The sequence below is a fragment of the Giraffa tippelskirchi genome, chromosome 12 (assembly GCF_054371585.1).
Source record: "Giraffa tippelskirchi isolate mGirTip1 chromosome 12, T2T-mGirTip1v1.2.pri, whole genome shotgun sequence".
Taxonomy (NCBI): Eukaryota; Metazoa; Chordata; class Mammalia; order Artiodactyla; family Giraffidae; genus Giraffa; species Giraffa tippelskirchi.
The window spans coordinates 97460501-97475071 of record NC_137286.1 but is presented as its reverse complement, the minus strand read 5'-3'; the positions used below and the strand labels follow the sequence as shown (position 1 = coordinate 97475071).

General features: G+C 35.1%; 1 protein-coding gene across 4 annotated transcripts in view; it reads left to right on the top strand.

The window, feature by feature from the left end:
- The window catches only part of NBEA (neurobeachin), a 650396-nt gene that overhangs the window by 7788 nt on the left and 628037 nt on the right, over positions 1 to 14571 (top strand). The gene's annotated exons all lie outside the window — the stretch shown is intronic.

The window sequence follows — 14571 nt, the reverse complement described above, 5'->3', positions numbered from 1 at the left end:
ACATTTGAAGGACAGGGGAAGGGATAAGGAGCCTCTGATGGCCCAGATCCAGCTCATGGGTCAGCTGACAGTCATGGCCTCTTGATTATCTCCTCCATATTTACACTTTACACTCTTCTAAGTGGGCATTATGATCATTTATTTTTTCTTTTACCTTTGTATATTAATTACATGGGGGATAGTTACATTTATTATATAGATATATATTGTGAGATTGTGAGGTACCACCAAAAAAAATCATGTTTGGACCTGCTCGAAAATAATATTCACAATACAAACATTTCAGACTTGTTTTTGAATCCAGTAACTTGGCATTATCTTTGTTTTCCTTCCTGCCTTCCCACCCATGATGAAGCAATGGGTGAGTTTTCTGTTATGATTGAGATAGTAATATTGTTAAACATGGATACTTTAAGAAGTTATATATATATGGAAAGAAATGAAGGTATAGGTGATTGGGGATCCAAGGGCTAGAATGTTACAGATTTCTGTTGATTTTGACTGCATAGCATCCATTCCTTCTAAATTTTTGATACTCCTTTGAGAGTCTTCTCTTCTCTTGATGTTTGGTTTGCATGCTTTGAGCTTTCCCTGGACTCCTTTCTGCTTTCCTGGACTAGAAACAGAGACTATACTTGGCCCATCAATAACATAATGATTAAATATCTATCTGCACATCTGCGAAAGCTTTGTAACTCCTTTCCTTCTGCTGGAGAAAGAAGAAGATGCTCACTACTGGAGTTGCTAAGATGTTAGAATGTAAGTCTAGACTTGACTGGCATGCTGCCACCATGAAGGCAGAGGATGCTTGAGGATGGTGCTATCAAACAGGTTCCAAGAACCAAGAGAGAGATTACTGATGACATCTTTGGAGCCTTTCAAGTCACTTATATTACCAGGCTTTTCAGTTCATTAGACCAATACATTTCTTGTTTTGCTTAAGCTATTTTGAATCAGGTTTCTCTTTGCTGCATCCCAGTGATTTCTAACTAATACTTAGAATTAAAATTAAAAGAAAAAACTTTAGGTATTAGATATCATCAGGCAAATCTTAAGAAAAATATTAATTTGGCAAAGGGCTTGATAAATTTCAAGAAAAAAAAGATATTGCAAATTATTTTAATAATTCATCTTCACTAAATAAGAACATAAGATAATACTGAGATACCATGAAAAAGGAATGATTAAAAGGAAAATTACCAGTCTTCATCAGCGTGCTAAAATAATCTTAAATGATGTTATAGGGTCTGTAAAATGTTACAGCTGTTCTTAATGAAATTTTCCCGATACGCATCAAGAAATTTAAGAAGTTCTTTTCATTAATCCTTCATTCTTTTTTAATTAATTTATTTTTTAATTGAAGGATAATTGCTTTACAGAATTTTGTTGTTTTCTCTCAAACCTCAACATGAATCAGCCATAGGTATGCATATATCCCCTCCCTTTTGAACCTCCCTCCCATCTCTCTCCCTATCCCACCCCTCTAGGTTGATGCAGAGCCCCTGTTTGTATTTCCTGAGACATACAGAAAATTCCTGTTGGCTCTCTATTTTACATATGGTAATGTAAGTTTCCATGTTACTCTCTCCATACATCTCACCCTCTCTTCCCCTCTCCCCATGTCCATAAGTCTATTCTCTTAAGTCTGTTTCTCCATTGCTAGCCTGCAAATAAATTCTGCAGTACCATTTTTCTAGATTCTGTATATATGCATTAGTATACAATATTTATCTTTCTCTTTCTGACTTACTTCACTCTGTATAATAGGTTCTAGGTTCATGCACCACACTGGAACTGACTCAAATGCATTACATTTTATGGCTGAATAATATTCCATCATGTATATGTACCATAATTTCTTTATCCATTCATCAGTCAGTGGACATCTAAGTTGCTTCCATGTTCCAGCTATTGTATATAGTGCTGCAATGAACAGTGGGATACATGTCTCTTTTTCAAATTTGGTTTCCTCAGAGTATATGCCTGGGAGTGGAATTGCTGGGTCATATGGTGGTTTTATTCCTAGTTTTTAAAGGAATCTCCATATCGTCTTCCATAGTGGCTGTATCAGTTTACATTCCCACCAACAGTGCAAAAGTGTTCCATTTTCTCCACACCCCTCCAGCATTTATTGTTTGTAGACTTTTTGTTTATGGTCATTCTGACTGGTGTGAGGTGATATCTCGTTGTAGTTTTGATTTGCATTTCTCTAATAATGAGCAATGTTGAGCATATTTTCATGTGTTTGTTAGCCATCTGTATGTCTTCTTTGGAGAAATGTCTGTTTAGGTCTTTTTCCCACTTTTTGGTTGGGTTGTTTGTTTTTCTGGTATTGAGTTGTATGAGATGCTTATATATATTTTGGAAATTGTCAGTTGTTTCATTTGCTATTATTTTCTCCCATTCTGAGGGTTGTCTTTTCACCTTGCTTATAGTTTCCTTTCCTGTGCAAAAGCTAAGTTTAATCAGGTCCCACTTGTGTACTTTTGTTTTTATTTCCATTACTCTAGGAAGTGAGTCATAGAGGATCTTGCTTTGATTTATGTCATCGAGTGTTCTGCTTATGTTTTCCCCTAAGAGTTTTATAATTTCTGGTCTTACATTTAGGTCTTTAATCCATTTTGAGTTTATCTTTGTGTATGGTGTTAGGAAGTGTTCTAATTTCATTCTTTTACATGTAGCTGGCCAGTTTTCCCAGCACCATTTATTGAAAAGGCTGTCTTTGCCCCCATTTATATATTCTTGCCTCCTTTGTCAAAAATAAGGTACCCATAGATGCATGGGTTTATTTCTGGGCTTTCTATCTTGTTCCATTGGTCTATATTTCTGTTTTTGTGCCAGTACCATACTGTCTTGATGACTGTAGCTTTGTAGTATAATCTGAAGTCAGGAAGGTAGATTCCTCCAGCTGCATTCTTCTTTCTCAAGACTGCTTTGGTTATTCAGTGTCTTCTGTGTTTCCATATGAATTGTGAAATCTTTTGTTCTAGTTCTGTGAAAAATACCATTGGTAATTTGATAGGGATCACATTGAATCTGTAGGTTGCATTTGGTAGTGTAGTCATTTTCACAATACTGATTCTTCCTTCTCAGGAATATGGAATATCTTTCCATCTGTTTATGTCATCTTTGATTTCTTTCATCAATGTCTTATAATTTTCTGTGTACAATTATTTTGTCTCCTTAATCCTTCATTCTTTAGATTAAGGAAAAATTACCTGTTGACAAGTATGAGGGTTAAATGAAATTTAATGATATAAAAAAATATCTGCAGTAAGTATATGTTCAACAATGGGAAAAGGTTAAGTAATTTTAAGTCTGTGTTATGAAATATTATACTGCCATTAAAAGTTTACTTACCTCAGTTTCCTTATGTATAAAGTGGTTACCTCATAAGATTATTGCACAGATTAAATGAATTAATATGTGTAATGTGCTTGGTACAAAGTTAACTTTGTGTAGTACTTACTGTTGTTATTTTTATTATCTTGAGCCTGATGATCATCTGATCATAGAAAGAAAATAATGATGTAACTAAAACCGAGTTCTGTTTTAGCTTGAAGTACCCGAGCTGGTGAACCTGTCAGAGAAGGGATCTCAAGTGTCCACAGATCATGATCTCCTAATGAAACATAGGAGTTTGTCCTGAATCCTGCATAGTCTTTAACAGTATCTGGGGTTTTTGTCATAATGAAAAACTGGGGAACTAATAGGATGAAGGAACACAGTCAGCTTCCTTTGCCTAGAATCCCTGCTATCTCTTTCTTTCTTGACATAGCTGAATGTCACATGTGGATGAGTACTAGGGCATGAAGGGTGATCTTGGGTAAATAATAACCTCCTTCTTGGAGTATTAGCTTAAATATTTGGAAAATTTCTTCAGTAACAAACCTTGAGGCAAGGTGGGGGACTAGAAAATATTTTGTGATTGGTTGTTTTAGAAAATAATATTAGTGTAAGTATATCTTTTAATAGCTCTTAACTGATTACGGGGTACTTACAGAATTGCGCTGTGTTAACATCCTCAGAAGCACTTCCTTTTCAGGTGCAATTTCTTCTCTACAAATGTGGAAACTAAGACTGCAGGGAATATGAAATATTAGTCAGGTGTCCAGGTATTAGTTTCCATAGCTCGGACTCAGGCCTTCAGATTCAAAGACTATAGTCTTCTGCATTATTTGAACAAAACGTAGCTACTTAGAAATTATCCCAAAGCACTGCATTACATGAAGAGATAGTGGTGGAAGGTGAGGGTCCAGCCAGCTTCAGTGAGCTGATTCTGTGGTAGAAAATGCTCCCCATAGAGGACTCGGTCCACAGAAAATAAAATGAATGCAGGACAATTTGGATATGTACACAAAATGATCTAATGACTTACATTGTGAACTTTTAATTTTTGAGTTTGGGGGAACTGATTATACACTATTACTAATGTTAACTAGCTTTCATTTGTACAACTTTTCACTAGGCAAAGTGTGGATATTTTAGATATTACTATGAAAAAGAAATAATAGTATGCATTGAATTTTTATATAGAAAAAGTAAATGTGTTATGTTTTAGTGTTAATTAGATGAACCACCACATAAACCATGTTTGCTTGGATAAAACAGATGAATTAATTATAGAAGGAGTTTAATAATAGAGTCTAGGTGATACCATTTCCAATAATTATGATTCCCTTTTTTCAGTTCACTGATTAATAGAAAATTTTATGGAAGTGTAAATGTCTGGATATTTTCCTCTTTAGCAACTACTTCATTTTCTAAGAGAAATAAGCTACAGCTGATTTAAAGATGGCATATAAGTATTTCTAGTGTTATTTTAAAACTTCTCACGTGTGGGAAAGGGAATTGGCATTTATAAAATTGGGCTTGATTTCATACCTTATGCTTTTAAAATCCTCTAACAAGCCCTTTGAAATAAAGCCCTTTCAAATAAGTATATTTGAAATAACTGTACTTTAATATAATAACTAAACTGTGACAAAAATTAAGGTGCTTGTTCAAGGTTGCAAATCTGTTTAGTTGCAGAAATTAGACTCAAAGTTAGAGGTTCTAAGTTAGTTGTGCTTTAATAATGATGATGACAGTGATAACTGATACTTACTGAATCTTTACATGCCAAGCACTATATTTAGCATAAAATATGCCTTATCTTATTATCTTGACCTAGAATGTAAACCCTTCAATGAAATAAAAATAGTCATTGTCTTTCAGGGTTAAACCAAGTCTGGTATTTTAAAAGAGGAGAAGTGCTTGCAACTCTATTGGCAGTATTTTATTATAAAATGTCATAGAATTATTTTACTTCATCTGTAATGATTTTTTTATAGCTTGATTACCCTTTAAAAGTCCTTGAATTTAAATTAAATATTTACATTATTTTTAAAGCTTATGAACTATGAGTCATCAGTGAAGAATGTTTCTTTTGTTATACTGTCTTGACTGTTACTTGCTAAACAATCACTGCATTTCTCAAGTAATCCTGTCTTTTTTTTTTTTGGTCTAAAGAACTCCTGCTCATGTTTCAAGAATTAACTCTTATCCTCGCCTTAAGTGATGCCTTCTTTGATCTCCCCCTAAAAGCGCTTTCTCCCATTCTGTGCTCTCCCATCACACTTTGTAGGTAATTCAGACTTACAGTAGTTCAGATTGCCTGATCTATTTTAATTGTTTGTTTTCACTTGTTGGACTGCCATAGAGACTCAATCCCTTGAGATCAGAGCGTTGTCACCTTGGTATCCTGAGTACTTAACATAAGATCTCGAAGTTTTGTGCTGCTTAGTGAACTTTCTTTGAATGAGGATTTTTTTCACATTTGATATAGTTTCCTTGTTTTTGTCACTTCTGGCTTGGGTATGAATCTTTTCTTTCCAGGGTATTCTGATTCTCCTAATTTCTGTGTTTGCTTCTTGCTTTAACATAGCAGTTTTTATTTTTTGAGAAGAAGGGAGGATGGATGTGTGTATGTGTGTATGTACCCACACACACACGCATCGAGTCATAGAGTCTTCAGATCTGGTGAATAACCTGACAGACACACACATACATGGAGTCATAGGGGAGGATGGATGTGCGTATGTGTGTATATACACACACAGAGTCATAGAGTCTTCAGATCTGGTAAATAACCTGACAGACACACACATACATGGAGTCATAGGGGAGGATGGATGTGTGTATGTGTGTATATGCACACACAGAGTCATAGAGTCTTCAGATCTGGTGAATAGTCTGACTCTGTCACTTGGATAGGTGAAGAAAGAACAATTGGGTCAGATCCCACAGCTTTTCACCGAATTTGAATTATCACCTAGATTCTCAGTCCACTGTTTTTTTTTGTTTTTTTTTTAATTTTATCTTTGTGTCCTTAGTTCCACTTTGCCTCAGCCCATTTTGAGGTTATAACTCTCATCAAGGCGCATACTTTAAAAAAATACTCCTACACACTCAGAACATTTGAAATGATGATTAAATAAATTACTGAGTAATCCTAACCTAGCATTCTTTTGCCAGAGTCAAGATACTCATTGGGAATATAACAGGGAATTACAGTCTCTGCCTTCAGTAACTCAACATTCAGTACAGGAAAAGGAAGGAAAAGACACACAGATTCCATTGGCAACAATTTTAACAAAATGCTCTGGAGCTATTAATGGTTCCACTGCCTTTGCCTGGAGGAATCTGGAAAGATATCATTGGTTGGATGACTTTGGATTGCATCTTGAAGGACAAGTAACTGTTTCCCAGGATAAAAAGGGCAGGAGTGGAAAAGCTTTCCATGCAGAGGGAATGAGGGAGTCCTTCCATGGTTGTGTCCCCTAATGTTAACTACAAACTATGGTCAGATAAGCTTTATTTCTTCTTATAGAATTCCGCCCCACATCTTTTTTTTAATTCCATGAGTGTTTATTTGCTTAATGTTTTTTAAAGCCCTTTCAAGCTTGCCCAGGGGAAATGGTAAAATTTATTAGAGTCCAATTAAGTGAGTTATTTCTGGAGTTCTCTTTATGTGGGCATTTTTGGTTCACCAGTAAGAGAAAAGGTGAAGAGATGAACATAACTGAGGGTGTTGAAAGTTATTTTTAATTTTTTTAGTCTTATAAAATCAGAATTCTTAACATTTTATAAAAGTACAGTTAATGGTTTTCTAAAATCTAGAAGAAAATTGAAGTGCTCCTGATACAATTCAGTATCAGGATCACCATGAATAAGCTTTTTTTCCTTAAGTGGTCTAGTATTAGTACTGTTTTGTTAAACTTCTTCCTCTGTAAGGAAATCCTGTTCCCTCTCACCCCATTAAGGACAGTGGTTTTTCCCTTCTGCAAATCAAATTATAGTTTTTCCATTACCAACATTACAAAATTGAAAGAACGTTCCAGAAAAAATTGTCAGACACTAAGTCAAGTAATGTTATATATAATAATACTCCAACTATTTATAGAGTAGTATATTTTCATGATTTTTAAGAGTTGAGATTTAATGATTAATGTTTATCAAAGTGTGACTTTTCACATTTTCGTTTCTTTGGAGTTTCTGAGCCTATGGATAAAATATGCTAAGGTGTCAATTTTATGTTTTTCTTTTCTTTTTTTGTGTGTTAATCTGCTTGTTTCATTGCTGTTATCCACCTGGCAGACAGCAGACCCTAATTGGGTGGGACTGTAGGTGCAATCTTTTAACCATTGACTGTATACTAAGTTTAGATTCAAATGGAAATGTAACCCATTATTTTGGTCTCATTAGTACCACCCAGGGACTGGCTAGGTTAATTGGTCACAGTTCAACAAGATTGCCTGAGTGGTCTTGGAGTTGTTTTGAACCATTAGCATTTTTTCATCCTGGGCTTTAGGATCAAAAACATTCATTTTTTAGGATGACTGCCTTATTTTAGGGGTAGGTGGTGTAGCTACGAAGAAGCCTTTTTCTCAGTGAACATACTCATTTAGATACTTTTATAGGAAGTATGTTGAGCAAATAGAGTTTAGTCAGATTTACTGGTTTTTTCATTAATTATCGTGGGCCTTTTTATTCTAAAAATAATGTTTAACCTTATTAGTGATCTATACACTGAAAGGTAAACTAATGTATTTTAGTTACTGCATGACAAACTGTCATTCAGAATGACAGCTGCACCCAATTACATTGAAAAATTATGCTGCCATACTCTGAAATAAGTTTAAGATGACCTGCTTAGAAAATATGGGAAATAGACATTTACAAGAGAGATTTCTCTAGTGAAAGAGTGCTTGGGGTTTTATATCACTGTTATAATGCATTCTGTATCTTAGAGCGCAAATTTATTATCTTTGTATATAAAAGAAATAATGTATTTTCATTTTAATACCGTATCCGACCACATAACCACTGTGTTCTACAGATGCTTTTTGAATACTTACACCACGTGTGATGCTAAGCTCTGAGGATATAACGATCACGACCGCAGTCCCCACCCTGGAATTATAGCAGCACTGTAGGGAGCGACAAATGCAGGCAATGGAACGTGTCAATTCTGTGATAGAAGTGAATTAGCGACTGGGGGGTGACACTGAAGGGAGGAATGTGCCAAGGGAGTCAGTGGAGGACTTCATGAAAGTGATAATGTTTGAGTTCAGTTTTGGAAGGTGGCCCGATCTGTGTAGGGCTGTACAGTCATATGGCTAAGTGAGCACTTGCAGTGTTCCACAAGCATAAAATGTGTGCTTGACTTTGAAGAGCTGGTATAGGAAATGTAAAATCTGTCATTAATAATTTAAAAATATTTATTACATGCTGAAATCATACTTTAGATATGTTGTGTGAAATAAAATATAAATTAATTTTGCCTGTTTTCTTTTTTTTTAATGTAGCTAATGGAAAATTTAAAATTACGTGGCTTGCTTTATATTTTTATTGGCAGTGAGTTACAGCATTGATTTGTAGGGGACATCTCAAAAGTTGATGAACTGTTGGGAGTATAGGAAGAAACTACTAGATACTCTAGCATGCTCTCTCTTTTAAAAGAAATATGTATGCCTATGCGTGTGTGTGTAGTGTGTATATACTGTGTATTCATATACAAATATACTTAGACATACAGACATGTACATAATATTTATATTATCTGAGACACTCCTATTGTGGGTTTTCCTGTTACATGTCAGTAAACCTCATCCTAACTAATGCATTGACTTAATAGCAACAATTTAAAAACCACAAGTCACTGGGGAAAAACTTATTCTCCCTGCCCTGGTAAAAGTTGCCTAAATAATTCATGGAAATCAATATTGCAACAAATTAAAATGCATTTTATTGTCAGCAAATACTTTGGAAGGCGAGTTGTAGACATTGCTACAGACTTGAAGAAGCAGAATAAAATGTAGTTGCTTTATAAGAGTTGGATGAAGTTATTTCTAACTTGTTTTGCTTATAAAATTTGCTGGATAATTTCTTAAATGAATTAAACAACTGCTTTTTGTAAGTTAACTATTAAAAATTTATGTGAAAATATACTTTCTGGAAATACATGTATGCCTTGTTTACCAAGACCATAAATCCAGAAGTAACCTTACCTTTCCATAGAGAGCAGATTTTATATATATATATACACACACACACATACACACTTCATGGAGGTTTACTTGATTTATCACGATAAGAGTTCTCTATTGTATTTAGGTTGCTAATTTCAGTGTTAATTATCAGGAATACCATATTTTAAACAAGACTCATAACTGAATACTCAAATACTAAAGTTCTGTAATGCTAATGCTTATCTTGATAAGATTTCAAAGATATCTTGATTTCAGATATGGAAACCTAGGTACAGAGAAGTTACAATATTTTCCTTTTGCGGTACCCATATTTTCTTACTTTGAATCATTTTATCCTTTTCCTTTCTTCAGCTTTTTCCTTCTTGTCTCCCTCATATTTTTATTCTCTTATGCCTTCATCTATGCATTCAAAGGCATTACATGTTTACTGGTGTCACCTCTAGGCCAAACAGTGGACTAAAATAATTAACTCTTTCCTTTAGGTTTAATTATAGTTTTATATCTCCTGCAGTGTTTGTAGAAAATTGAGATCTTTACTTTAATAATAGAAATAATAATCATACTTGATGGAGATGAGAGGGAGGTTAATTTAAACATACTTTTATTTCTAGGTAATTGTTAGGAGCTGGAGTGTCCATACTTAGGGATAGTGTAATCAAACCTAGGGACAGAGTGAGATTGGAAAGATGATTTTTCTCTTTAAGGACTTCAAATTCTAGAAAAAGAGACCACTGTATAAATAAGAAAAAGAAAAGAAAACAGAACAACTATGTGATCAGACCTATGTGGTATAACTAATCTGAATTCAGATTCTGGCTCTGCTTTTGTTTTTCTCTAATGACCTTTAGTAGAAGTATGTATTAGAATACAGTATCAAAGAGGAGGAAGTGATGAACTATTTGCAGGAGTCAGGAAAGACTTCAAGTGGAGGATTCTCTTGAAATTGGCTTCAAGGGGAGCAGGGGTGTGCTGAGTAAACAGTGGAGTTAAGGGCATTCCAGATCTGGAAATTTAAATCAACACAGTATAAAGTAGTTAACATCTTCTTAGAAGTATGTTTTTCTTCTGGCAGATTCTGCCTATCTTTTGGATTTAGCTTAGGCTTCTATCTCTACTGCAGATTCTTCTCTAACTTTTGAGGCAGCTAAGCGATTCCATTTTTGTGTTCCATTAGTGCCTTCTATATACATCAGTCTCCCAACACACTTAGGAGTCACATTCTTGAAATGTAATATGGTTGGCAAAACTGCATGGCAAAACTTCAGTTGGCAAAGTCAAGGTCAACAAAGGATAGGGAGAAGAAAAAACAATGCATTAAACGTGTATATTTGTATATAAGTATATAAAGAAAAGTTATAAAATGTAGCCGTTTCCAAAACAAACCAGGTTCATCTGGTGCTTGTTTGTACCAGTATAATAAAAATAATAGAGGCCTGGCGGGCTACAGTCTGTGGGGTCGCAAAGAGTTGGACATGACTTGGCAACTAAAAACCGTTTTTGTTAGCTATGCTGCTGGATTGTTAACTGATTTAATAACACGTCTTGATGGGGAAAGAAGAAACACAACTACGTTAAATGTATGTATCAGTTATGAGTTATATGTTGATTTCAGAAATGTTAAAATGTGAAAAATATTCCTTAGAATAAAAGAAATACAGTGTTCTCCTTTAGGACAAGAACTGGATGACAGAGGCATTCCTGTTCCCACTTAGGACTTGGGAAAAGTGAAACTTTGTGTATTTGTAGCTGAGAACTTTGGGCAGTGTGGAGCAAGACGTTTTGGCAATAAAGAGACATGAGCAAAGCAATATGTTCATTCCGTGTAAGTTGATCTGATTAGATAGACCAGTGTTATCTTACTCTTTCAGTAGTTGTCTGTGGTTCTATCATGAAACAACAGGATTGGTCAGAGAGGACAGCTTATTCAGTGGTCAGTTGTGTTATTTGTGGATGCTGCTTCTTGCTCCATCTTGTACCTGCTTCTTTTAGGACTTTTATAACTGAACTAATATATTTGACTCTCTGGGTTTAGATTTATAAATTACTATGTAAATGCTGTTTGAGTCAAACCAGTCTTGGTGTCCTGGTTTTCTGTAAAGAGCTTGACTGTTGGGATATGACTGATCTGAATTCAAATTCTGGCTCTGCCTTGGCTTTGTGACCTTGAAGCAAATGTTTCATCTCTCTGACCCTCTCTGACCCTCAGTTTCTCTTTCTGTTCTTTGAATCTATTTATCTATGGGAACTGTGTGTGTGGGAACTGTGTATGTGAATTATATATATGACAGATCATTGTATTATTAAATTTCTCCTACTGTACAGAATGTTCATTAAGCACATTGGTATTCAAAGTGTGGTGGTCATCCCTGGTTGTTCAGTGGTAAACAGTCTCCCTGCCAATGCAGAAGACTCAGATTCTATCCCAGGAAGATGCCCTGGAGAAGGAAATGGCAACATACTCCAGTGTTCTTGCCTGGGAAATCCCGTAGACAGAGAAGCCTGGTAGACTACAGGCCATAGGGTAGCAGAGAGTTGGACACGGCTTAGCAGTTAAACAGCAACAGTTCAAAATGTGGGCCACAGATCAGGTATACATATTTGTGAAAATGTTTCTGGTCTAAGATGAGAAACAGAGCTTGTGACAGAATATACATGATTTTGTCAATAAGCACACTGTTTATTTCAAATGCTTCCCATCCCCCCCATAGTAAGACTTTAAATTTTTTTTTTTTTTTTAAGACTCTTGATGAGGGAAGCAGTGTGTAAATGCCTGTTTGATTCACTTGACTTCTCATTGGCTGGTACTCTGAATAGCTTGAATTAAAAGTACTTTTCCAGTGAACAAAGCTTAGTTTTGTGTTATTTTTCGTTTGTGGTATTAGAAAGGTTCACTACTGTTAGTGAAAAGATATTGATTTTGGACTTGGATCCTAATCTTGTCTTTGTTACTAATTAGCTGGGCATGTGGTTTACGTGTCATAGACCTTACTTTGCTTGACTGAAAATGAGGATTAGGTTAGATGATAACATGTGGGCCTTTCAAGGTTTAACATGCTATTACTCTGTGATTTTAAATAGTATTTTTTTCTTTTTCTTTTTTTTTTTAAGAGCCAGAACATAGAACTGTTTATTAAAGTTGAAGATAAGATGCACTAGGATAGAAACATACTATAAGAAGCTTGTTTTTGAAATAGATATTTTTATTAAACTTTAGTCAACCATATGCCAAGAAGTTGGTTCTAAAGATAGACTGGTTAATGAAACTGGTTTTTGTTTATAAGTAGTAATCTCAGTGTGGGAATTAGGGGTGTACAAACGCCAAGCACTCAAAACTTGCATATAATTTTACAGTTAGTCCTCCATGCCCATAGTTCCACATCTGGGGATTCAACCAACTACAGATCCTGTAATTCTATATATTATTTATTGAAAAATACCCACATAGAATTAGGACTGCATAGTTTAAACTCATGCAGTTCAAGAATAAACTGTATATATACATGTAAATATACAAATGGAGTAGGTGATGTGTTAGTGATATGGACCAAAAATGTTGAAAGAGGAGGTCATGAGAATCTATCTAGGAGTAGGAAAGCTTTGTCTATAAAGATGCAAGTATGTTAGGCTTTGTAGGCCATATCATGTCTATCACAACTACTCAGTTCTGTAGTTGTAATAGGAATGCAATCATAACCAGTATTTAAATGAAAATACATAATTTTCCAACACTAATTCTCTGGCAGACTTTGGTGCAGTTCTGACAAAACCTGGAGTTAGCACAAACCCCAAGTTAAGGGCTTAGTCCCGTAAGAATGCTTCCATTTCAGATGCCAGCTGCAAATGGGGTTACCTGAATTTGGCCTGGCTGACAATAGTCCCTCAGGGTCACTAATTTGCTAGAATGACTTACAGAACTCAGGAAAGCACCGTACTGGCAGTTTTACTGTAAGCAACACAAATCTGAAACAGCCAGATGGAAGAGATTTAGGACAAGGTATTGGAGTGGGAACACAGAGCTTCCATGCTCTTTCTGTGTCTAGAAACACATCAGTGCATTGACTAACTCAGAAAGCCCCTGAACCTCATTGTTCAAGACTTTGTATGGAGTCTTCATTATGTAGGATGGTTGGTTTAATGATGGCTGCATGACAGAATTCAGTCTCCAGCCCTCTGATTACATGCTTGGTCTTTCATTGGACATCCCCTCTCTTGAAACTATCTAAAGGCCCACCTTGAGTCACTTGTTAGCGTAACTTTAGGTATGATCACAAGAAGCTAATCATGAATAGAAAAATAAATTCCTATCACTCATGAAATTTCAAGGATTTTCAAAGCTCTGTGAGGGCAAAGATCAAGTATATAAGTTTTAAATTATGCTATAGGCAGGTTTAACCAATATGTAAATGAATGGACATGACTTTTCCTTTAAAACCTTATTTACAGTAAGGCAGCAAGCTGGAATTGACCTTTAGGAGTAGTTTGAAGACCTTTGCTCTGGAAAAACAGGAAAGGCTTCTCCAAGAAGATGACATTTAAACTATGTCTTTCATTTCTTTAAAAGTTTTTGTTGGTGTTATACTATTTTATAGAATTTTAAAATGATACGTTACAACCTTAGTGATGTAATTTTAGGGAAAATTTGTATAATTCAGTGGCACTACCTATAGAGAGACATTTTTAAGGTGCTTTGTGAATGAACAAGGAAATTTTCCACTTATGTACATTGATTACTAATATGTTTTAATAATTGAGAAAATTCTTCTCAGAGGTTTAATTCCTTTTAGCTACTGTAAGTAGGCTTGAATATTACCTACTGGGTAACAGCTGATAGGTGTTGTTCTGTTGCTTGACCATGATTTTTATTGGATTGCTTGATTCGTGTTATTTTGTGTAGTCTTTTGCTATTGGAATGCTGTTTTCCTTCTGTCATTTTTATTTTGAGTCCCTCCCTTTTTTTTTTTTTTTTTTGTTTTAGTGAGAAGAACTACTACAGCCTTGGGTTTGAGTTTTATACCTTTGACTAAGGGAGCCTATGCAA